At 35.3% G+C, this 27,075-nt stretch overlaps 1 protein-coding gene across 7 annotated transcripts in view; it reads right to left on the minus strand.

The window, feature by feature from the left end:
- The window catches only part of ADGRB3 (adhesion G protein-coupled receptor B3), a 469,357-nt gene that overhangs the window by 430,544 nt on the left and 11,738 nt on the right, over positions 1–27,075 (minus strand). The window lies entirely within an intron of this gene.

Genomic DNA, 27,075 nt, shown 5'->3' on the forward strand with positions numbered 1-27,075 from the left:
ATAGTCAAAGCAGCAGAGTTCCAGCAGATCAAATAGTCTAACCAATGCCTATTTGGATAAACCGATTTTTTCATGCCAGACGTACAGGGAGTCTTCCTTGGTAAATGACAGTAATTGCTATGGGTGCTCTCTTTCCAGCCTGGAGGGAGCATATAATTCATCCTTCTTGTTCCTATGCTGACTCATTCTATAACAAATTAGTTTCATCTATATTCTTCATTCAGTGGTTCAACAACAGCTGATGGTTGAGATTTATAGGTAGGTTTACAGAGGAACAAGAGAAAGCATCAGTTTTGATAATATGTTTTTGATAATGTATCTATTTTTACATCCTCTTTAAGTTTCCCATGCCCATTCAGGAACCCAAAGCTGACAGATAGATTTTGAGAGTCTCCTGAAGAAACCTGGTGGGAAAAGGTTGTCTACAACCTTATTGCTCCTTTTGTTCATTTTCTTTCTGTGATCTCTGATACATAGGCTAATCTCAAAGCATTATAAGCACCGCTCACTTTTTCTTCTTTACTCTGTTTTCTACTGTTTACCTACATTTTGATATTGTTTATCTACATTTTTTTTAACCTACTTTGCCTCTTACCTCACATCAGGGGAGTTACACTTGCAATCCTACAATGCTTACATAGCATGTAAACACAAGAAAATAAATTCCAGTAGTAGTTCAAGGAGAAAATGGGCTTATTTCTCTGATTTTTTTCTACTGTCCAGACACCATGGCTTGCAGTCACATCCACACAGCTAACATCAGCAATGCCAGGATGGTAATAATATTTAAATGGAGCCATCAGATACTGTAATAGAACCATCTGTTTTTTGTTCTTGTATTGAGAGAGATACCTTTCCTTTCAGCTTTTCAGTAGAAACCCTAAAAGTGCATCTGTTTTAAAAGGTAACCCATGCAAAGTATAACAGGTAAGTGGCATTAGAAGTAGCACAAATTAGTTATTTCAAAATACCAATAAAGCTTTTATTTGGAAAAAAAAAAAAAAGGTACAGGTGCACAATGTGTTTTAAGATTAACTTTACTGTATATACTGATCTGCTCTAGGCATAGCAATTACCTTGTAGATCACCCTTAATGCAAATTGATTTTCTCAGTTTTCTAAGAGTATGCTCAATCTCATTCCCAAATAAAACACTGTCTACCTACTCAGAAAGCAGAATTCAGAATAAAAACAAGCAAATGAGGAATTAGCCAATATTTCTGAGAGATCGGAGAATGTGCAACTGTCATTAAAGGCAATGGGAACATTTTGCTCCCCTTAGGATTTGGGGCTCTTAGTTATGAAAGCCTTTCACCTGAATTTCTCTCAGTGAAAAGAAATTAAATCTGAGTATGAACAGAATCTCTTCAAAAGAAATGATAACCTCACTTAATGGAGACACAGTCATGGTGCTAATCTACCATCTTTTTTTTTTTTCCTCTTGTGCTCTTTCTGACTATTTACCTATTTGATAGAAGCTTCTGTTGTGATAAAATCTAAAAGTATACAAATCACTATGGCCTGTTCCTGTTTGCTCTTTCAAAGCCAGCAGCCACACACTAGGACATACTGCCAGGAATATCACAAAAGTGACTCACTTTCTGGCATGGGTTCAAGTCTTTTTCATACATCTATTTGCACTTCTACAAAATTCAGATGATTCTCCGCAACTCGGCAGTTACCTTTTCAGAAATACTAATATTAAAATACCACCTTCTGCTACTCTGTCACTGCTGTTAATAAGGACAAAAAGTCCTCCAATTAAATACAGCTTTCTAATTAAGGCCATGGTATTATTAACTGCTGCAGTGCTCTTCCACAAGAGAAAAATAGAGGATTAAAAATTATCCTGGAACAGCCTACGGGTAGTTTAAAGCAGACAAAGGGAAGAGAACAACAGTACAAAAAAAAGGTTAAAATATTTCACATAACCACATTTTATTCTGTGGGGAGGCTACTATTAAAATATCAGCTTCTATTAACCGTTACCCCAGTCCAGTATCTGATATATCGCTGCCCTATCTTAAAAAAAAAAAAAAAAATAATAATAATAAAAAAAAAAAATACAAGGTGCTTAATTTTAAGATAAGCTGAAGCATCACACTTAAAGTTTAGCGTATGTGAGACCGGCCTGTTTTCTTAGATGGATGGTAATTACTGACAACACCTAAGTTTATCTTAGAACACACTGACTACTCAAAACAATACGTTTTGTTCTTTAACATTTTCTTTGTATGATTTTATCCCAGCAAATTAGGCCACATCACTAACATGCTTACCCCTCCCCAAATTTTTTACTAGTTTTGTCTAGTTTATCTACAATCCTTTTATCTTCTGAAAGGATTTTCAAGTAAAATTTACTGACAGTTCAATTTTGCTATTGACTCTTGTGCTTTTAGAGAAAATTAAATTGCTTTGAAACCTCCCTACTGCAGACATTTTATTCTCAGTACCTTGTGATTTATAAAAATTATTAGGTGTGGTAGATAAAATAGTTCACAGCACACTAAGATCTTTGTATGTTTTGTTACTTTCATAGTATTTATAGATTTATCAATGAGGTTTCTAAAGTCTGGCATTAGTATAATTTCTGATTTCCGTTTTGCATGAGTTAATAGCTTCTTAAGAGGCAAAATGGCTGCTAGGAAAATCACCCTTTTTGTCTGGTGAGGAAGACAAGGCAGAAATGCATATTCGTCCTCCAAAACATCTTTCTCTAGTCCAGAATAAGAGTTTTCTCTGTTGAGCAGGACCAAGTGACAATTAGGAACAGCTTAACATGCAGTGACTTGCAGGTTTCAGCCTGTTTTCCCACCCTGTCGGTGTCTCCGAGCTGTTCAGCAGCCACATCCTGAACCCCAGTGGTTTACAGCAGTGGTTCAATGTACAATACAGCAATGGAGACTGTGACAGTTGATCAGCTGACTGACAGGCAGTCCAGTATCTGTGCAGTGCAGGTGGTGAAAAAAGCTGGAAGCAGTAACGTCAACATCTATTAAGCTCTCCCCAGTTGTCACTCAGATCCTTAAGCAACCACTCAGTTGTCTGGATCATCCAGCAAGATAGAGAGAGCGTACAGCTGCAAATTTTAACATTCATCCCATGAAAACATAAAAGAGCTTTTAAGCAGCCCTTCATCTAAAGTACTAATAGTTTCACAGAAATTAAATTTGGGAGTGGTGTATGCTGTGACAGAATCAGGGGGACAGAATGGTGGCAGAAGTGAGAGCAACACAGAGTCAAAAGTCCCACCAAGGAACAGGTCCACTCACCCAACTATTGAATAGTAGCTCTTCTGTATACATTAAGAAGCTTCCTTATACATGAAAGGCTGAGTACATTTCATGATATGACTTTTGATAATTCTAGTAATATGAAAAATTGGCTAAAATTGAAGTTTTTTATACATAAATGTGGAATTGGGTATTAGGAGGTGGGGTAGGCTGGTTATTAACCAGTACACAGATAAAAAGACTGGAATAAACAAATTTAATGAGTGGTCTTCCTTCCATTACTTTGCTTTCCAAGTTCTAGAAGATGTCAGTTCTTTATACATTAACACATTCTCTAGGTTATGGACGTTGTCTTTCAATTAACGTAGAGAAGTCGACTAGAGAAGAACCTTCAAAAATCTGAGATTTTTATTTCTGACTTCTTATTTTAATAAATTACAAATTCATTTGCCATAAAACCTCCAACATTCTTTACACATTACTAAATAACAATGAGTCTGTGTTATAATTATCACCAAGTAGGTTGAAAATATTTCAGTTATTGAAATAATGTTTTTACTGCTCCTTTTTTAAAAAGTCAGTGGAATAGTCTACAAATACCACTTTGATGAAAAAAATATATTTGTTAGAATTAGAAGATTTTCTTCTTCATGAAGAAAAGAGAAAACATCAGAAACTTTGAGAGGTGGTTACGTTATCTAAAAATCACAAGTGAGCCTTGGGGGGGGGGGGGGGGGGGAAAAAATGCCTCTCCATTTGTAGCAACCACAACAGCATTACTCATTACTTACTGGCTAAATTTGTCAGAGGTTTTTTTTTTTTCTTTCCCCTGAGATGTGTTATGATCCCTGTTTGCTGTTTGGATCAGTTTGGACAGACATCTTTAACCATGTGCAAAGAAATAGGCAAGCAGGACACATACAGCTTGAAAGTATAAAGTAATAATTTATAGTCTAACAGACACAAAAGGTATCTGAGATTTAATAAGCTATCAGCCTAAACATTAATATGCCCATAATGCCCAATAAAACAACAAGTGCCTTTGCTGGCAAGGCAGGCATCTGTTGGAGGAAAAAGGTTGGCCTCTACTGATATCTGAAACAAATCCTCAATATCGCTACATTTCATCATCCACCCCAACTGGTCCACACCAATGATATATAGTAGTGATCAGACTGATGACTCAGCTTTCTGTATTTTTACTTTGGCATTTTATACCCTTCCACTCTTGCCAACAGAAGCCTGTGACACCAATGAATTACAAATCTACTAGTCCGGATATTGACTTGTATCTGAATATAAGTATACTAAAATACTGCAACTAATAGGAGTATGTAGGTATTTTCTGATGGTATTTCCTGATGGTAGGTATATTCTGATGGTATGTAAGTATGCGAGTAATGTGATTACCAGAAGGGTAAGTTACCTATCTTGTTCCCATACACACAAGATAGGTAATTGGCAAGACAAAGGGAAACCTCAAGGTAAGCAATATCAGGAGCAGAGGAGACCATCATTTCTGGAGGTGGGCAACAGCTTAAAAAATCAGGCTTAAGCGACTAAAATCAGTGAAGAAAAAGAAGACAAGCTCGCTTCAGTTCTGACTCCCCTCATCAACCAGCTCTCAAGACTAATCTCCTGGGTATCTGTTACTGACAGTCACCAAGGACCATAGAAATCAACCCTAGTTAAACAACTTCAGCTTCATGTTGTTGTACATTCACAGCTAAATCAACATATAAGTGTTAAAGAGTAACAGCCTTTTATATGTAGTGATGAGATGATTTAATAGTGTGTAAGAACTGACCATTAGCAAGAAGTGTGATGCTAATAAGCCAGACCAGATGCTAATAATAAGCCTGGTGTTACAGTTGAAAGCTGTTGTGATTTGTCAGTCTTTTGAATGCTCCCATCACAGTGATCTCTAATTCCCTGATATATATGTATACATATATTCAGTTGCAACACCATACTGGTGCTTTTGCTCCTGAATCCTTGAACTTCTCAAAATCTCTGTCAAAAATATCCTACCTCCAACTGTAATTTTGCATTACCTTTCTGGAGATTTTCCCAGACCTCTCTCACCACTTCACAATTTCCCCAAGCAGTCTGAGGCAAAGTTACAGAATGGGAACATACCAGAGCCAGCCCTTGGATCCAAACAACATGGAGAGCTGAACCCTTGGGAGATGAGACATAAAGTTAGTTCGAAGTTACAAAGAAGCATGGTTACAGGGCACAAGCTTTTGTAATATGGAAATGATTTAATGTTGTAGTGCCATACATAACCTTCCTTTTCTTTTGAAATTTTTATGATGAATATTCTTCAGTAAAAATGTAAGGTTCTGTTTGTTGCTGTATACCAGTCTCTCCAAACCAACACACATTTTGGGCTTTGTTTTTAAACTGTATTCAGTTCTCATAAACTTGGGCTGTATTGGATAGTTTTATGCTGGTAAGACATACCAGCATTTCTCTGAAATGGCTTCCCACCTCCTCAAAGATTCTATTTAAATAGTAGAAATGAAAGGCTTGGTATCTTCTTCTGAATATACCTAATGTTGTTGAAGTTGTTCCAGCTCCCAGCTTTTCATCACTGCCCACTAGCAGGACACTACTGTATCCCCTGGGGCCCCCAGTACAAGAAAAACATGGACATACCAGAAAAAGTCCAACAGATGTCCTCCAAGATGATCAAGGGACTAGAGCTCCTCTCCTATGAGGAGAGGCTGAAAGAGCTGGGACTGTTCAGCCTGGAAAAGGTAAGGCTCGGGGGATCTCATCAATGTCTATAAATACCTGAAGTGAGAGTGCAAAGAGGAAGGAGCCAGGCTATTTTCTTTAGTGCCCAGTGCCAGGACAAGAAGCAATGGGCAAAAACTGAAACACAAGAGGTTCTGTCTACACATGAAGAAGCACTTCAGTACTGCATGGGTGACAGAGCACTGGCACAGGCTGCCCAGACATGTTGTGGAATCTCCCTCCTTGGAGATCTTCAAAAGCCATCTGGACTTGGTCCTGGTCAGCCTGCTGTAGGTGTCCCTGCTTGAGCAGAGGGGTTGGACAAGGTTATCTCCAAAGGCCCCTTCCAACCTTAAACATTCTATGATTCTGTGATTCCGACTACCACTTTGTGACCTTGACTGATAAGGAACATAAGAGTAACTCATTTCTTTTTCTACAGAGGCAATAACCCCTAGATAGCTAATGGTAACAGGCAGCCAGTGGGCATTTACATATTAAACAACTCCCATAAATTGCAAAGCAAATGAGTATTAAGCTTCATGATTTCAAATGCTGGCTGCAAAGAAATAATAAAGAAATCAGATCAAATATAAGAAATATAACATGTTTAACCATCTCTTCAGACAGTTTAGGGGATAAGAGGAAAACAAACCTGAAAGCACCTTCTAGAATTTAAATGGCTTTAGATATTTCTGTAAGGAGTTAAGTCTGAAATTCAGTCTAGGTAATTCAATTGTCAGCATAGTTAACTGTCCCTAAAAGAAAAAGAAAGAGGTACAGTGCTGATCAAGACTATAACTTAGAGAAATTGCTTTGTATTCGGTATCACAAGCAGAATAATTTAAAAATACCATTTTTTTCCCCTTCTTCCACTTCTCTAGCTCAGCATGCATAAAGAAATCAAAACTAAACAGCTTACTTGAACAAACAAGCACAGTCAAAGCCTCATCATAACCATGCTCAGGAAGACCAATGGAGCAAAAAATCATGTTTGATTATATTTTGAATATCTATGCCATCTGCTACAAGAAGCTTTTGTGACAAATATAAGAAAAAATGTATACTGTGAGTGGGGATGGAAAAACATCACACTTTGCTTTCAAGCTTCACTTTTGTTCATAGGAATCAATTAACTGTTTTATGCTCATTGCATTCAGATTAATAGGTTCTGGAAACGATTTGCTCTTTTCCCAATTCACTACTTGATATATGTGGTTGGTTACCTTAGGTCTTGCTTGTATGGATGGATGCAGACAGAACACCATTCACACTCCATGGAGTCAGGCATGAGCCCATTTGGGGCCAGAAGTCATTTAGTCACATTAGGAAAGTGCCACATTCCAGCTAAGGGGCTTTACAAAAAGGCACAGAACTGCACTAATGTGGTTACATAGTTTTCAGATTAGAGCTGGCTCATATCCAGAAAGCTCAGAGCATAAGCAGAGGAGCTTGGGTCCCCTTGCACCCATTTGTGTGGATGTGCCTGCAGTTATATGGCATTGTTTCTGCTCTTTGACAGTATGCCTGTAATGTTTTTCACGGGAGAGCAACCAGGGTACAATAAAACTCTAACCGACTCTAAAACAGGGTCAGTACACATCCTATACACTAACAGCTCCTAAATTATGGTATAATTTGCTTCACTGAAAATGGGAATTAACTTTACAACACATAAATTGCAGTATACTCATGGAAGTTTATATTATATATGGAAGTTCAATTATATATTAATTATTACTTATCAACACGAATACCATGACAAATAGATACCCTTTATATCAAAACAGAACTATACAATAGATGAGAATAGTGCTCCTTTCTTAAAGTTCAAACTATATTATTGAGTTGCATAGTATTTAGTTTAGATGAGTTTAGTTTAGTTTATACGCTGTCCTACACGTCATTACTTTCACCATACTAACTGTAAGAAACAGGAAATTGGGCACTTTTCAAAGTGTTTTCCACGAATCAGGAATGCCAAATCTTAGCCATCTCTCTATATGCTGATTAGGTAGAAAGAGCAAGAACGCCAGCAGCTGGCTAAGTGGTACCAGCAGAACAACTACCAGGCTTGGTGGAATATTCTGTCCTCTAAGACAGAGTCTCTTTCCTCTGATGTACAAATAAGGATGGGGAAAAAATACAGTGTGTGAATTTACATGTGAACTTCTCATGCTTAACATGTACAGAAAAAAATATATATGTATGAACAGTCTTGTCCTCATTATCTACAGTAGGAAAATGTTTTAAAATAGCTTCATTCTTGAAAAACAAAACAAAAAACAATTTTGTATTTATCTGGTATTCAACTGATTTGCATTATATCCAGCATGTGTAGCAGAGCTAAGTATTAAAATGGGAAAAGGATTTTTTTTTCCTTAGATTAATGACAAAATTATGAAAAATGAAAAATATTGAGAATTTTTATTTGTAATTAAGTAGACCTTACAATACACAACTCCACACAGACCCTACCTAGCTATATAAATTTATATTTATTTTAAAATTAAACTCTCTCCCAAAGTTTTGTTTCAACATAAAAATGAAGTATGTTTTCTGTGCTTGTTTAATTATTTAAAAAGTCAAGACCAATATTAAATAACTTTGTAAGACATATTGAGCATGTTTGCCTTATTACTTATTAAGATGTGCTTGATTTCAGGTTTACTACACAAATAAGAAAACAGATAAAGCATGTAATCCTTACACATTTAAGGTTAAAAAAATGAATTAAAGAAAGCTTTCCTGTCTTTAAAGAAATTATATTAAGAGCATAATTATAAATTATACTAATTTATGAAAAGTTTGTAAAAAGACAAGCTGGTTAAATCAATGAAGAGAATAACCTCAATGCAGAAAAGTTAAAATCATTCAAATCACATTAAAAATATATCATGGGGAGAATTCAGGGATGTTTAGGCAACAATGTGATATGAAATATGGTAAGGGTAAAAAAAGCAACAGGAAATTATTCTAAATATAACTTTTATTAAATTAACAGGTTAGAGAAGAATTTGTCCAATCCTCAATAACAGGGAAAACTACTAGAAGCTTGTACAGTATGTAATGTATTTTATAAACTGCAATTTGAAAACTATTCTCTACTACAATTACGCAGGTAACAATGTTAATTCTAAAGACAAAAGCTGAAAATTCATACAAGAAAAAAAAAGGTTAAATATACTGTTTGTTGTTTTTTGTTTGTTTGTTTTCACAGTAATTGAGTCTGATGAAATTTAACTTAAACTCCTTTAGATCACTGAGTGAGGCAATCTCAAAGCCATTTATTTCCTTTCAAGTTACTTCTAGACTCCCTGGAAGTGTACTCTTAAGTCCCATTTTTCTAATGATCCAATGAACCTCAAAGACAATGTCTTGGCTACCTCTATCTTCCTGTGTGTTCGAGAGTTCTCCCAACCAAAGAACGGGAAAGATAAGGGAGGACTGGGTGATGACATCTCCCTTCATCTCACTCTAGCAAGTGAGTCCAGGTGTGGCCACATGGTTCACCCACATGATGATTCACAAACAACCCCAGGCCCTGAAACTTAGAACTTTAGAAAACTTAGAAACTTAGCCTTTGGGAACTCTTGCAGATGACCTTGGTCAAATTTGCTGGAATCACCAACCTTACATTACTCTGTCAGAAAAGGGAAAAGAGACAATGATTTATTGGCTGATCAACTTAAACTTAATTCCCCTTAAAAAAAAAATCTGCCTGTAAATAATAAAATGTAAAGCAGAAGAAGAGGCAACAAGGATTTACAAGGAATTTGTCAATTCCTCAAAATTAATCAAATTTCCTTCTACAACAGGCTGTCAGGTCTAGTAAAACAGCTTGTCATGGGTGGCCAACAAATCTCCATTCCTGGCAGTGTCTTAAGACCAGGTTAAATATGTATCTATAAGGAATTTATTTAGATACAGCTTAGAATTATTTATTTACTGGGGATGGGGGGGGGGGGGGAGGACAGGACATGCAGATACAATGAGCTTGCAAGGCCCTCTTGAGCCCTTTTATTAATCATAGATATTTTTAGACAATTCAGTTTAAACCAACTTGGGCAGTGAAAGCACTTTAGGTATTGCAATATGAAGAACTAAAAATGAGAGGTAGAAACTATTCTGTCTTTTGTAAAAATATAAACTGCTGTCATGCTCCTTCTAGTATTTATTGCATTTAAAGATAGTTTCAAGTAAAAAGTATCACAGTATCACAGATTTCTAGGTTGGAAGAGACCTCAAGATCATCGAGTCCAACCTCCGACCTAACACTAAGTACTCCACTAAACCATATCGCTAAGCTCTACATCTAAACGTCTTTTAAAGACCTCCAGGGATGGTGACTCCACCACCTCCCTGGGCAGCCCGTTCCAATGCTTAATAACCCTTTCGGTAAAGAAGTACTTCCTAACATCCAACCTAAACCTCCCCTGGAGCAACTTTCGCCCATTCCCCCTCGTCCTGTCACCAGGCACGTGGGAGAACAGACCAACCCCCACCTCTCTACAGCCTCCTTTAAGGTAACTGTAGAGAGCGATAAGGTCGCCCCTGAGCCTCCTCTTCTCCAGGCTGAACAAGCCCAGCTCCCTCAGTCGCTCCTCGTAAGACTTGTTCTCCAGACCCCTCACCAGCTTGGTCGCCCTTCTCTGGACTCGCTCGAGCACCTCCATGTCCTTCCTGTAGCGAGGGGCCCAAAACTGAACACAGTACTCGAGGTGCGGCCTCACCAGAGCCGAGTACAGGGGCACAATCACTTCCCTAGACCTGCTGGCCACACTGCTTCTTATACAGGCCAGGATGCTGTTGGCCTTCTTGGCCACCTGGGCACACTGCTGGCTCATATTCAGCCGACTGTCAACCAATACTCCCAGGTCCTTCTCTGCCAGGCAGCTTTCCAGCCACTCATCTCCCAGCCTGTAGCTCTGCTTGGGGTTGTTGCACCCCAGGTGCAGGACCCGGCACTTGGCCTTGTTGAACTTCATACAGTTGACCTCAGCCCATCACTCTAGCCTATCCAGATCATTACATTACAAGTACATTACCCTGTGGTACATCAAGACCTTAACAATACACAGAAATAGGTGGTAACTCAGAACGGCAAACTGGACCATTTAAAGAAAGTAAGTGCAGATATTTTTTTCTGATATGCCTTGAAAAGCTCTTCCCCACAACTTCTATGAATTTAATCAGGAAGGAGGGGATAATTTTTCTCATTCCTTATCATGCCCTGTTTAGAAATCAACCAACACATAAAAACAAGATTTTAGAAGATACACATTATAATATGCCTACTATTTTCTACCCTTATTCTATGGTTTATAAACAATATCTAAGAAATTTCAGACAGGCAACTGGTTGTTTCAAACTACTTTATGAGAAAATTCAATATAATGCAATCCTAATCTGTACTGAGCAATGTATAGACAGAGAACCAACCCTAAATGAGGATATGACAGACGCAAACATCCGCAGATTTTCCCTTAAAAGGCATATAATACATAGTTCAGTACACTTGATTATAGCACTCCTGACCACGTTCACCTCTCTAAATTGCTCATATTTTTCACCATGTCTCCCAATTATTGGAATAGAGGGTTATTTTCTTTCCCTTGCAAGTAATCTCTGTTTATAAACAAACAAAACAAAACAAAATCAACCAACCAAATAACAAGAACAACAAACAGTTGTAACAACAGAAGTTGAAAGGAACGTACCAGAAATCTAGTGCCTTGTGGTGTGGGCAGGCCTAAAGTTCATGTGCTTGTTCTGAAAGCGGAAGACCTAGTTCTTGAAGATGGGCCTCCCACATCCCTGTTGCATTTCCTGGCTATTTACTACTTATTCTTTCTTTGTCCTGTTCTGAAGAGAAGTCCAGTCATTGTGACATAAACTGATATCTTCCCTCAAAATTTCTGTTTCAATGAACTACCATTTTTCATGGACATATTTTACTGAAAAATATCTAGCCATTATATTAAACAGCTTCTTGAGATAAATGCCGTCAGTGTTATAAACAGAATATGAAAACTTAATAACTTGGCAAAATAACACCTGGTCCAAAAATAGCTTCAGATCTCTGGTTTTCTACAAACCTCTTAATTAGAAACATACTGAATATAGGCAAATGTCATCATGTATACAATCACTAGGGGAGTTCCATACATGCAAGAGTAGAGATATCAATGTTGCTTTTAAAAGGGCCAAATTTACCAAGTTTTTACGAATAATTTTTGATACAGACATAGAAACCAATGTATTGATACTCTAAGTTCAAAGGATCAGGACTTTGAAGAAAGTAAGGCATACTTTAATTTAACAGATTCAAGGTTAAGCTGAAGATTTTATCCTACCATTACTTCTTTGAAAGTCAGAGACAGAGAGATGGAATGGCAGCCATGAAAACTCATACATATCAAGATTTTCGATAACAAGTTGCACAAAGACAGAAAAGAAGATTTAGACTGTGAAATGAAAATACACTTCTGTGCAGATACTGCAATTCACACATTCTTAGTCTGAGTTTTAAAAGATTTGGTTGAACTGACATCCATTTTATTTTTGATCAGTTTTCAAATTCTTTCAAATAAGGAACACAACAAAAGATATCAGTTATGCAAGCAATTACCAATGATGAATGGATTAATTAAAAGCTTAAAAGACACTAATACAATATTTACACCAGAAAGTTTAATAAAATAATGATTGAGTCACAAATTTTCTTTGAGAGGGATGGGTTAAACTTATCAATTAACTTGTTCGTGAAAAACTGTTCTCCAACTTGTGTTAATAAGTATTATCGCTAAAAAGTTAGATTGTTATTGTTGTTGTTGTTATGAAAATTAATATATAATACTTCTGGAAGTTGCCAAGCCTTTCAGAATAAAAAAAATGTAATTTATAAATTGCAGTGAACTTTATCTTAAATAGTTTGTGAATCAACCAAATGATGGCATAAGATGCTTGTTTAGCAATATGAACTCTATCCACAAATAAAATACACCACTAGAGTTAATATTATGTAACCTTACAGCTTTTGCACTCTCCTGATGAATAATTTTGTTTACTTACTGTGTCTAACATATGTTCCTTCAATAAAAAGGTTGAAAAATCAATTGATACTCTCTTGTATAAAACCTAACGTCACATTTCAGTTCTGTTTTAAAGCCTACTTCTTAGATTTAGTATCATGGATACTAGCACAAACTGAAATGAGACCTTTTTTTTTTAGAAGATTCACATTCTATAGGTTGAAATTGCTATTAAAAATTAATATATCTATTGATGTTTTATCATGAAATGACATTCTATATAGTATTTGATATAAAGTTGTGAGCATATCGAGGTATTAAAATTTGTTATTCTATTGGATTTGTGGATCTGATGGAATCTGAATCCAAAGCGAAGGACAGAATTTTACTATAGACAAATCATAGTAGAAATGTAATTTTTTTTTTTAACCTAAAGAGTCTAAGGTAACATATATCTGATAATACATCATCGGTACATAAGTGAAATTCTAGCTACTAAAAATCGTCAAGATACATAGGAAAATAAAAGAACCTATTATTGAATAATAAGTCTAGAAACAATACATTTTTTGCTTTTCCTCAAGGAAAATGTTGGATTTTTGTTTATTTCTTTTCATGTACCTATATTCCATATTAACATTCACTGACTTTTTTGATGTTGTTGTTGTTGCTGTTGCCTTTTTATGATATGAAAGAACAAACAAAAAGCAAACAATGTAAGGTAACAAGTTTCTTGCAACCCAAGAATAAATACAAAAAACTGTTTCAATGTTTCTCTGCTGGCCTAATTATCTATGTTTGTAAATGAGGCACTCAATATGAAATATAGCTCTCTTTGGAAAGATTTTGCAATGACATCTGCTAAAAAGATGAGATCTGGAATTTGTCTGTAGCAAAGACTTCAGAAAGTTCTATTTTCTCTTAAGAAATTTCTTTACGCTTCTTCTGTATAGAACACAATAGGCTGAAAATAATAATAGTAATAACAATAACAATAATAAAAAAATAAATTTCCTTGTCATTTTGCAAGCTCTAACACATACCTCCAGGCAAAAAGTTCATATTTTTATTTTCCAGTAAACTACTGTGCAAAAGACTCCATATTTTCTTGAAAGAAAGGCAGTATTGTTTGTTTATTTCTTGTGTATGAGAAAAGCTGAAAAATATGCAGGTCGTTTGAATGATGTACTGCAAAAAGTAACAGGAGAGTTAAATTCTTCTAAGGAAAGCAGCTCTCTGTGTGCTTACAATATCAAAGTAGATTATTTCCAGGACTCGGTCTTCCATCTTTTATACACCTTTCATTTCAGAGGCGATTGTGTCCTTATAAATAGTATTACACATTCCCTTGGGGGAAAAATATGTGTACTTCTTAACACCAAATTTTTGGAAACCAATACATGACCTTAATCTATACTAATATATTTTCTAATAAAGATTTATCCTTCCTTCAAATACAGCCTCACATGCATCTGTTCACAGAAGTGTAGAAAGTTTCATACTGGATCTCACAAGAAAATAACTAATTTAGAATCCTCTTATTAGAATCACCTTGACCAGGTTTTAAAATGAGTTAAATGTGGCTCTAAACTAATAAAGAATTCATTACAGTTTTTGAACTTTCCATAGGCAAAGACAAGCCTTCTAGAGCTCAATACAACTCAACAGACATATGTCAGGATCTGTAGTTTTCTTTAGCATCTAATTTTACAACATTTAAGAATATATTTGCCAACAAACACACCTGTAAATCTAATATAAGCCTTATGAAGAAATTCAAAGAACATATGCTTTTTCCAAACATCTAAAAAGTAATTACTTGGTGTTGTAAGAAGAGAATTAAACTCCTTTCTTGTATAACTGGGGATGTTCTGTTGTATTTCTTTAACTGTCTAATCCTTTTTACCACAATCTCAGTCTCAGTGAATTAATTCTTTGCTTTGGTGTGACATGCCTGCTGTATTTAGCCCCAAGACAATCTAGGGGTGACACAGGAAATCATCGCAGGCTTTCCCCAGAGTATATTCTTTTCTAGTCTTGAAGGAATCAATCCTGCAAAGAGAAATTGAGAAGACAAACAAGAAAAAGTGCTGGAGGCTGACTGAAAGACTGTCTCTGCCATAATAGCAGAGAAGAAACTCTTGCAAAAGGAAAATTCTGGATTTCTGTATATCCTGTGACCCCTGAAGAATTCCTCCAGGGTGAAGTAAGCCTATTTTTCAAATGAGAAAACAGTGATTCCTGGAAAGATTTGGTCTGTTTTGCAGGTCTAAAATGTTTTCCGGATATATTTAGCACAAAATTCATCTTATAGCAGAGTCACAAAAAATGCTATGCACTAGTTAAATTCTATTTCAGCCTTGCTATAAGCACTGAAATATACAATTCTTGAGCTGTTTTTCTATTCTGAATAAATGATGGTTTAATACTCAGAAAACTCAATGAACAGAGAGGCTCAACCTGGGGCAATGGTGGTGGTTGCTTCAGCCCACTATTCCATGAACTACTAAACCTTCCTACCTACAGTTACGTTTGTGACATTCATGCCCATTGGTCCTTCAGTCATTCACGGATCATACTCACCTATCATTAAAAATACCAGATTAGTATAGGAGTTAAATTAGTCTGCTTTGACTACCATGTGTTAACTCTTTCCTGTTCTGGAAGAAAAAAAAAAAATCCTCCCTTTTATTAAGATCTTTATTTACGTGAGTATAGGAATCTCTTACTATCAAATCATAATGTTTTGAGTACAAAAAAAAAAAATAAATACAATGAGTACATCTACATATGTGCATATATATAGGTATGTGTATAGAATATACATAATATATATTATGGGTGTCATTTATAATGCAATTCATTGTAATATATTTGCTGAGTAAAGAAGGTCTAACAAGAATGCCCATGTGTTACATAATTAAATATCCTTATTTTTGCTCACGTTTACCATTGCCTCTTCAAGCTTGCATATTCAAGCAGTAATCTCCAGAAATTCTAGTCTTCATCTTTTAACCCTCTCTTCCCAAGTGCTTCAGCCCACTGCTAGCATAGGAATAATTCATTATATTTGAAATTTATTTATTTATATCTAGGGACAATGTTCATGCACACAGCTTTGAAAAGTATACTGCATTTAAACAGATGTTGGAGTTAGTATCTTATATCTGGTATTTAGCCTAGATTTTATATATTTTTTTCATTCAATTAAATATTTTTAATTCTCTGTTTTGGAGTTTCTATAAATAAGTGTTCTTGACTTGAAAGCGTATTTTAATATCCTTCACATATCTGGGGATATACAGTTAACTGTGCATAGATATATTTCAATTTAACTACATATTTATATTGCTGTTAGTCTTCTGTCCTAAGTCATTCATTTCAGTGTCTTCATTGTAGTTACTTTTCTTTGAAGTCTGTGATGCACCATGATCTTTTAAAAATAAAAATTAAAAAAAACTTGCAACTGTATATCCAGTTCACCAAGAATAATAAATCTAGGTCAGAAGCAACTTTTTAGTCTTTGTTTACATAGGAACCTTTCGTTGTGAGTTCCAAATCACTATCAGACATCTTTTTTTGTTCCCTGCAATCACCTCTAAATAACATTTGCCATTACTGCTTTCAGGATTTCCCCTTCCCATTGTATCTCAATTTAAGCCCCACACAGAGCACTAGTTTAAATTATTCTAAATTTTATTATCACATGTCCTGTCCACATTTCTAACTGATGTATTTATTTTTTATTGCTATTATTTTCTCCCAGTGTCAAATATATTTGCATTTTCTCCTAATTTATCAACTGCAAGCTTCAAGTACAGTATTTCCTTTGTTAAATCACTGCTGAAGATTTAAGTCCAAATATGAATTTATGTAGATGTCAGCCCCTCATTACTATTATTATATAATGTTTTGTATAGTGCACAGCCAACTCCTACAAACTGTGTGAAAAACAAACAAATAAATCTGAATTAAGTATTGAAGGGACATAACAGAGGTCTGAATAAAACTATATCTATGCACATATACTCTCATTTAATACTCACATATCATTCACCCATTTTACAATTCAAAAAAAAAAAAAAAAGCTGGGTAACATTTATGTTACTAGAATAAGTTTAATAATACAAAACGGCATTATGTTTTTTTTCCTGTCTTCAGGCTGATATTCTTCGAGCTTCTTTTCATAGCTTTACTAGTCTATAAAGTAGGTTCTTAGAACGAAAAAAAAAATGTAATGTTAATTATTTTCTTGTTAAATTTAAAAATCATGGTGCAATCATGCATGCACTATTTACTTAGTATAATATTCTAAAATGCATATTTCCTGTACCATTTGACTTCTGATTCTGACATTTGACTCAGATTTCCCATAGATGAACTTATTTCTTATTTGTCAAGATCTTCATACTTTATAGTTGTTCTAGAATCACACTTAATTTCTTATTCCTAAAAAGAAGCTTTTTAACTGAGCTATTTTAAACAAGATTAATATCATTCTGTTCAGTCTTTCCAGTATTTTTTTCCCCTATGATGTTGTAAGAAAATCCTTATTATCTTAACCCCTCTGGCTAGCATTAATCTATTTCTCTTTTTATGCTGCCTTATCTTCCCCCTACAAGCTTTAACTTCGAATATTCTTGTCTGACTGCCTCTTCTCTTTCCCCTTTTCAGAACACTATTGAATAGTGATTCCTTATCTTGTCTTTCAGTGTCAGAAGCTACCAATAGCGTGGTACAGCTATGACATATCTGAAGCAAAAGAGAAGGCATACAAACATGCTCTTCACTGTTGTGTAGGTGAGTGATATAAAATACTGTAACAAACTACTAATTTTTTTGGATACAGACTCTTGAGGACACTGAAACTGACTTGTTAAATGCCAAACTGTTACAAAAATCTGTAAGTTAAGGCTGGCATAACTATAATTATTTTTGGACAGTTTTCTCTAGAAGCATTTATTAGCTATTTTTTCAGATTAACTGTTTTGGCTGTGGTCATTCTGTATTCTCTCAGTTTGTTTTAAATCATTTTATTCCTGATTAGAATACTGCAACCTGACACATGTTAAAGAATAACTAAAAATAAAAACATGGACCATTATGATGACTTACAGGACAACAAAACTCATTGACAACATACACACTAGCTTTGATTATAGGTCTAACTATTTGCTGAATCCTGACGTATACACAAACTATTAAGGATCAAGAAATCCTCATTATAAACCAAAGAGCAGACTGGAATATAAAACGTAACTCAACAATTTTACCCTGAGCAAATGATTGGACTCCAGAAGTCACCTCACACCTAAATTTGTCTATGATTCTATTTCACATAATTTCAAAAGCATTTTGGAATCTGTTCACATACATCAGCCTGAAAGTAACATTTTAGCATTAAGATACCACCTGTAAAATCTCTTGAATTTATTATTGTATCTGGTTACACGAACACATTGAATTCAAATATGAATGAACCTAAAGTCTTAATATGCATTTATACATTAAACATCACTATTTCAGTAAGTTAAGTTGGAAATTTTATTTAAGATTAATCAGGACCAGGAAATCTCTGGTCCTCTGAGACTGATGACCCTCTGCTCAAAATCCAAATCCTGTGCAGCATCACACCACAAAAATGATAAAATATAAGCAAGACATGAGCACAGCCTCCTAACTTAAGTGATCTTCCAGGGATCATCATCAGTTCTACACACCAAATTGAATAAACAAATAAATAAAAGAGAAAAAGGAAGAATAAGAAAGAAGAAAGAAGAAGAAAGAAGAAAGAAGAAAGAAGAGGGAGGAGAAATACGAAAGGAGAAAGGAGAAAGGAGGAGGAGGAGGAAGAAGAGGGAGGAGAGGAGGAGGAGGAGGAGGAGGAGGAGGAGGAGGAGGAGGAGGAGGAGGAGGAGGTGGAGGAAGAGGAGGAGGAGGAGGAGGAGGAGGAGGAGGAGGAGAGATGGAGGAGGAGGAAGAGAAAGAAGAATACTTATATGTTTACCTTTTTTTTATTATTTTTCCAAATGGACTGATACAAAGTAAAGGTCAGTAAAGACTGATACAAAGAACACCAGCACTTTGTTAATTTATTTTATTACTGTTGAAATGGTTAATGGAAACCTCAGAAACCAGTATCTTATAGTTCCCGTAATCTTCACAGACTTTCTGGTGGAGGCATAAATTGCCTTTTGATAGCTGCATACCAACAATTTCAGTAAGTATATATGAAATTATCTAAAGCAAATGTAAAGAAACAAACCATCTCTGCTAATACAGTAAAAAGAAAAAAAGAAAAAAAAAAGGATTCTTTTTAATGTCATTAGGAAATCTGGTTAAACGTTAAAACTGCAAGACCCCTGCATATTTTTCAGAGAGAAGGCATTGATTTTTTCCAGATTACCATGACTTTGTACATCAACTCAACACTCAGTTGTTAGTACTATAAAACTGCATGGTGTGTGAGTGTGCTTATCATGTGACTTATTAGTGCGGTACATAAAAATGAAACTTCCTGGAAAATGCAAATGTGTTCTCAAAGGTTGTAGGGGACACCTGTGTGGACAAAGACATTTATGTATGATACCTGGCCACAGTTCAAAATTCACGCTACTAGATGTTCACTGGGGACAACTAGGACAAATTCAGCTGTGGCAAATCTACTGGAGACAGGATGACTGCAAAGGGAGTAGGTAATTTATAGCCTATAGCCTAATAAATAAACAAAAACAAACAAACAAACAAAAAGAAACAAAAAACATAAAGCAATTCTGTGGTTGGTCGTTAGAGCTGTTCACAGATATAAATGAAGATTAACTGTATAAAGACAGCTCAGAGAGCAAGAGTGCTCCCAGCACCATTGTCACTCAAAAGCACATAGATCTAACATTGCCCTGAAAAGGTCACCAGTCCATCTGTTTCTTTGGCAGAGGTGACAACCAGCCCACATGGATTACTTTCTCTTAACAGTATTTAACATTCCATAATCCTCAAAGCAAACAGACACAATCCCATAAAAATCCAGAGGACAATTTAAAACGTTTCTGTGCTATTATAGACAGAATGGGCTAACACCATTAATTTCAACAGTTTTTGATAAGCTATATCCTCCAATTAAAATATAAATGATTTATCATATCATTAGACTCATTGTATATATGTAGACAATTATTTCCATTTTCCTGAGCTTAGTATGTTTTCATAAAAACACTTTAAACAAAAAATGTACAACATATATTGAACAGTATTAATAAATTCATTTCGTATATATTTATAAGCATAAATTATTTTGATGTCTATATTTCTTGTGATTTCAAAGACCTTTTATGTAGTTTAGATTAAGATTTTGTCACATTTGAGTAGACTGCATTTACACACTGAAGATCTATTCTAAAATGTACTAATAATTTGTGGCAGTGAAACCAACGCAATAGAAAATATAAATTATTGGTGAAATAATACCTGTACCTTTGTTACACTAATAAGCAACTAACTTGTAACTGTGCTTTTATATAAACAGAAACAAAAATAATGTTTCCTATAAATACGACCTAGAAATTTCACTCATAATTTCATTTCAAAGAGTGCACGTGTCTCTCTTTCTAGTAGATCAGCTTAGAATGACATGAAACCTGTACCAGAGAACACTTCCTTGGCTCACCTTTTCCCCTCCATACCACTGATGTCAGTGGAGATTAAATATTAACGTACGCAAAGCTTGACAAGCAACATCATGAAAATCTACAAGGTTACTGCAAATGGATTAATTTACAATCCTTGTCTATGTTCTAGATACCTACTTTGGTGTCTCTATGGAGACTGAGCAGAATTGGAAACTTCATTTCAAGCAAGTGGTGCAGATGACCTGGGATTAGCTACTGAAGTGCGTATGTGGGGACATCCTTGTTCCCAATGGACCTAAAAAAAAGGCTTCCAGAACTTCACATTGTACTTTGTCTCCTCTTTGAGCCTGGTTGAGAACCTAGGTGACCACATAAATCTGCTGTGAGCCAGAAAAAGACACATATCCTGCTGATGACCAAACCTCTACGTGTTTTTGGACAGTGCTATATGTACGAGAGAGTACTGCTCCAAACACAAAGCCTTTTTGTTCTCTTATTAAAAAATACCAGCTAAGAAGACTAAATATGTTTTTCCTATACTAGTATGTTGCTCAAAGTATCCTAAGGAGGGGAATTTACTAGTTCATGATCAACCCTACCCTTGGGAAACTTAAGTGGCTTGAGAAGGCAAGATTTTGGGGGCCAGCAGAAGCAAACTGGAGAAAAGCCTACTTATTTTTTTTTTTTTAGGTTAAAGTGTTTCCTTACTGAGGGAAGATTGGGTTCTGGGCAATATACAAACTAAATTCACAACCTAGTTTAACCCACTGCAGTTTACACTGCAGTCCACAGTCACAACTGTAAAATGATCTGCAGAAATGAACAGGGCATGGGCTGGTAGTCATATCCTGCCTTTGATGGGTGAGATGTTTTTTACATGTAAAACTAGTGGGGAAAACAGGAAGCTGATGACACAGCTTCCTGAAGGCAGAAATGTATTGAAAGAGAATTCATAATGTGGAAAAATCATGTGCAAAATAGAGAGTAGAGCTGGGAATACTGGATTCCTCATAAAGCTTCAGCTTTAACTGGTCATATGACTGGAGTGGTGAGGGAAACAAACAAACAAACAAAAGGAATTAAATACAGGGATTTTATTTCTTTGTCCAAGCCTTTGCATTTCCCCAACTAGCTGAAGTAAAAGCTGTTGTTTTGTTCTTTTTTTTTTTCTTTCTTTTTTTTTTTTTTTTAACTTCCTGCAAAGCTTCTGTGTTTGTTTGCTTCACCTATTTTATCTCCCAGAAGGGGTAAACTGAAAGCTTAGAGTACTAATAAGACTGAGTTCTGTGAAAGTGCAAGCTTCTGGGAAATCTGAGGGTTTATCTGAAAGAGTAATGCAAAAAGGTAACAACCTAGAGACAAGAGAAACTGCAGGTAAACCAAGGGAGGAAAAAAAAAAAAAAAAAATGGAAAAAAAATACTTAGAGCCAGAGCAGTTTCAAGGGAAATTTAAGAATGTATAAACCTTTTATTATGAGTTACAAACCAAGAAGCCTGCTCAGTATTTCACTGTGAACTCCATCAGGGCAATGTGACAATTTCTAAAAGAGAGCTGCAAGTTACAAATAACAAATATGCTGAAATGGACTTTGTGGCCTGAGGGTCTGTCTTATGAGAGAAGCAGTGTGTGATCATCCTTCAAGTTAGCATGCACATAATATATTCTCTGATCAACACAGCACTTTGTGTCTTCGCCAGTGCATCATACTACCATGAGCAATGTGACTCTGCCAAAGGAACAAAGAAGAATACCAAGGGACTTTTTGCCTGCATGCCAAAGGGATCCCTGTCCTGAAATGGCAGGATTGCTCATTATGTATCACAGTTATCAGATACCATCTTGGTGTCATATCAAAATAGCGACTTTCCCTAGAAGAGAACACTCAGCATCTTCAGTATTTTTTCCCAAGAAATCTCCAGTGTACCCTGTATCTAGTCTCAACTTATTTATTTATGTATTTGGAAATAATCCATACCATTGACACAAATATTTTATAAATTTTAAGCATTTCATCTGATTTTTAATCCAATTTTCTCTCTGCAAAAAGGTCCACATTTTCAGCATACCACAGTGATATTCTTTAATTTGCCAAAAGGATAACTTTTAGGTGACAGCATTCTCTTTTAAAATGTACAAAGTTCCTAAGTAGCTGTGAAACATAAGCTAAGCAGTTATAATGATAACTGAGCTGTGAGAAAAGTCTGACTGGACAAGACTTCAATTCTTGGTTGATATCAGACACATTATAACGATCCATGTGAAAAAGGCTATGCAATTCACACCATTTTGTGCTGCTAGCAAAATAAATGTTATTTTTTAATTGAGATCTCTCTTAGCCATAAAAGTAGCAAACAGATCATTGGAAAGAATAGCTGTTCTATTATAAATACATCCACATCAATTTTAATGCAAAATCCTGTCTGAATCTGAGAACTTTCATGCCTAACTGTTTCAAGTGAAATATTGTGGTCCAAATATATGTGCAATAGAAAATAGACCTTAGAAATGTAAAAAAATAATAATAAAAAAAAAGTTGACATAACATGTCATAACATTATTGTAAGATATTCAGTTAAGATATTTTTTAAGGCATTTGCCAACTTCTGAAATCTAATAATTGATGGACAGTTTCACTCAAACATCAAAACATCCTAGGTGCTCGCTTTTGAATTTCTCACTTCATTGCATCTAAGTAAATTATAAATGCTGTGGTTAAGATGATCTGCTTTTCATGTTTTTTGATAATCTTTACTGTATATACTTACAGCCTTTAGGCTCCATATTCTTTCATAGCTGATTGTACAATAAACATAATCTTCCAGTTCTTCATATTTAATTCCCTCTCCTTCTCAGAAACTCTCTGACAGTGGTTGTAGTCTTAAATAACTCTCAATTTCATGTTCTAACACATGCCATGTACTCAAAATGTTTGGTGAAAGGATATGTTTAGAGATGAACGTGAAACCAAACTTACAGAAACAAAACAAAACAAAACAGGAACATCAAAAAGAAAATCAAAAAGCATATGTTTTTATCATAATTTTATCAGTTATAACATCAGGCAACGGCCACTAAAACGATTCCTGGTTTTGGCCAGATGGTTCTAAAGTGAAACCATTTGTCAAATTTGTCAAATATAAATCAATAAAGTGGTACTATTTCTTTCATCTAACAACAACAACAACAAAAAAATGCAGGCTTTAGAATGCTAAATTGTTTTAACAAAATCCATGGAAGCTCCTGGACACATTCAACGGGGAAAAAATAAATAAATGTACAATGGAGATAACCGGTGTCATTCTTGCTGATTAATTCTAAAGGGTTTTTAGGGTAGCCCTGTATCCCAATAAATACTGTACTGATGTTGCCAGCAAAATGCCTCAGGAGATGTCAAATGTTGTCTGAACCTGTCTTATTCTTCCTGGAGCTTTGTTTAAGTTTGTTCAATGATCAGGCAGCTATTGCCTGATTTGTTTAACTTTTGCTTTATATGAACAGTCAGTATAACCATATTTTTATTAAAATAGTTGGTAGCTAAAAATAGTAGGTCTGTATGGAATGATGTGCTTATTACCCCAGCATAACAATAATGGTAATAATTGAAAAGGATAGTCATGGTATGAGAGCCTCCAAAGGGGAGATACTGGATGCATTGCAGAGGAGCACAAGTCCAGCAGGGTTAATTAGGTGCTCAGGATGGTAGTCAGGATCCCAAAGCTAAGAATACATGCATGATCAGTCAAAGTAGTGCAGAAACAATAAAAACAAAGAATATTTATCCTGTTTATGTAAGACAGTCCTTATATAGTAAACTGAGGTATAAGATGAAGCTGCAAGCCAGTAAATATGTAAAAGCATGTCAAAAACACACAAAAATAGGCCCAGGCAGGCCACTGAGTGAAAAGAAGGTGACCAGGCAGAGAATTCCTTCATGGGAGGGACTTCAGACACTGGTAACTCTCTGTACAGCCCTGCTCCATTACTGATGCCAAAAATCTTTAGACTAGAGGAGCACTGAAAGGGGCACTGCACACAAAAAAGGTAGCTAAGAGGAGGTGGGTACATATATCCAGTTTATTATTAAGCTTGTTCTTCAAATGCTTTATTATTTTATTTTATTTTATTTTATTTTATTTCTCTGTAGTAATTATTAATTTCTGTTGTAATCCTTTATTACACTGTTAAATTTTTAGTTAAACTAACAGCAAAGTCTTTGCTTGATGTGTGCTTCTTTTTTGACCACAGCAGTATTTGGAATGTAACATTAGTCCTTGAGAAATGAATGAAGATATTTATAAAACACAAATGATTTGGGACATCATTGCAGATTTCAAGTGGATATACTGCATAAAGCCATTTCCAAAAAGGAAACAGAGAGCTGGTAATGTAATTGTAATCTAATAGAGGAAACAAGAAGAGGAAACAAAATTGTAAAGTTAGATTGATTACTGCCCAATTAAGGAAACTACCCCAAATTTTAGTTTCTTGGATTCATCAATGGAGTGCATTGAAAGAACTGTTAAACATCCTAGATATTCAAAATGTCACTTCTACTGGCTGTGCTTAGAAAATTGAAGCACAAATCATAAGCATGTAATATAATGAAACTAAATTCTGAAAGGACAAAAAAAAAAAAAAGCAACAATAATCCTTGAATTAAGTTAATAAAACATATAATGACACTATGTCATATGCAAGAGAGAAAGCTGCTGAATAAAATGGAATTCCTGAAAACCTCTTTTTGAAAAATCTGTCTGTTTGTTCCAAAAAGAAAACTTCAACTGATGTTTAATTTTGCATATATGGTTAACATAACAAAAACATGTCACTGTTCCAGATGATATTAACCACTAAAATTTTAGTTTTCTGAATCTGGAACCAAACTAATCCCATTAATAATAAAATAATTGTTTGCTGTTCTAATATTGACTATATATATTAAAGAGTATCCACATTTTCATTTAAGGGTCTTTACTGGCAAACCTTTTAATTAAATCTCATTTACATGAATAATCCTATTGATTCATTGAGATTAATTATGTGCAAGTGAACACAAAAGCATGAATCCAGTCATGTCTGAAAATCATTTAGATGCTACATTCAAGTACGCCTGGGTTCCTCTTCATGTCTTATTTATTATAGAAAATCTTTAATTGTAAAGTTACTATACATGTTATCAAACTATTTTTTTTTTGGCATCACTTCAAACTTAATTAATTCTTCATATTAATTCTTCTTAATTAATTCTTCAAACTTAACCAGGACAAAAATCCATTATCCAAAATCTTAAAAGTATGTAACAGCAGATAAATGTAAGATCCATTCATTCCTGTTATATATTTCATCTGCAAAACAGTCAGTAAAATCAAACTTGCACTTCAAGCGCTGCAAAATACCTGAAGCCAATATGGATTTGATTTTCATCAGAACTGTGAGGAAAAAAATAATATATATATATCTTTCAGGTTTAGCATTGATGGCATAATCTATATGGTTTAAGTACTTGTATAATACTGCTTACTGAGTATCCTATAAGTTTTGATGTGTTTATCCTCATATTTTCACCAGAAGGCAAGGCATTGCTATTATAGCAGTACTATGGGGAATGGAAGTGATTTACAGAAGCTGTATTTATGAAACAAATCAAATAAATTTACATGCCCCACGAGGCCTACGTCTGAAGTGGGGATCTTCAAAATGGTCATCCCAGAGCAGCTCATACCTACTGGTGTCAAAGAGCCATAAGCAACGTGCACAAGGTGCACATAAGAGTCTGGGCATTTCCTCAGCTGTGAGAAGTGGCAAACTCTGGAGAGTCACTTCCACCTATTTAGCAGTAGGGTCTAATCTAAAAGGTGGGCTTCTACTTGACCAAACTTTGTATGAACCACAGTCAAAGATGGAACCATCCTTTTACAATCTACTACTAACCCTGAGCTGATCACCCTGTAATCAGCTGAAGCACCTGCAGCAATCTGGACTCAGTGGCTCTGGTTCTCAGAAGGTTTGTCTGGTCAAGGAATGGGAATAGTCTTGATTTTTTCCCAAATCTGAAGCTGCAGTGATTTTTGTGGATTAATTACATATTCATTGGACTAAAGAGATATGCAATAATTTGAACATTCATTTGCACAACAGGAAAGCATAGGTTCCAGGCCTTGCTTCAATTATGTTTAAGTATATTACATTGCTCCCAGGACAATAATTATCAAACTTTTCTTCTGATTGTAATTCTCCTTCAAGCATTTAGCTTCATATTTATTGGATTTATGAACCCAAATAATAGCATAATCAGCTGAAGCCCTGTGGCCCTATACATAACTGCCACAACTTTACCAGGTGCTGGGACTGGCTGTTATCCCAGCCTTGGAACCCTCTTCCCCCCCAAGGACAGCAAAATCATGATACTCTGTATTGTAAGTGACTTCCTAGACATTTGGT

This window comes from Anser cygnoides, chromosome 3 (assembly GCF_040182565.1).
Source record: "Anser cygnoides isolate HZ-2024a breed goose chromosome 3, Taihu_goose_T2T_genome, whole genome shotgun sequence".
Taxonomy (NCBI): Eukaryota; Metazoa; Chordata; class Aves; order Anseriformes; family Anatidae; genus Anser; species Anser cygnoides.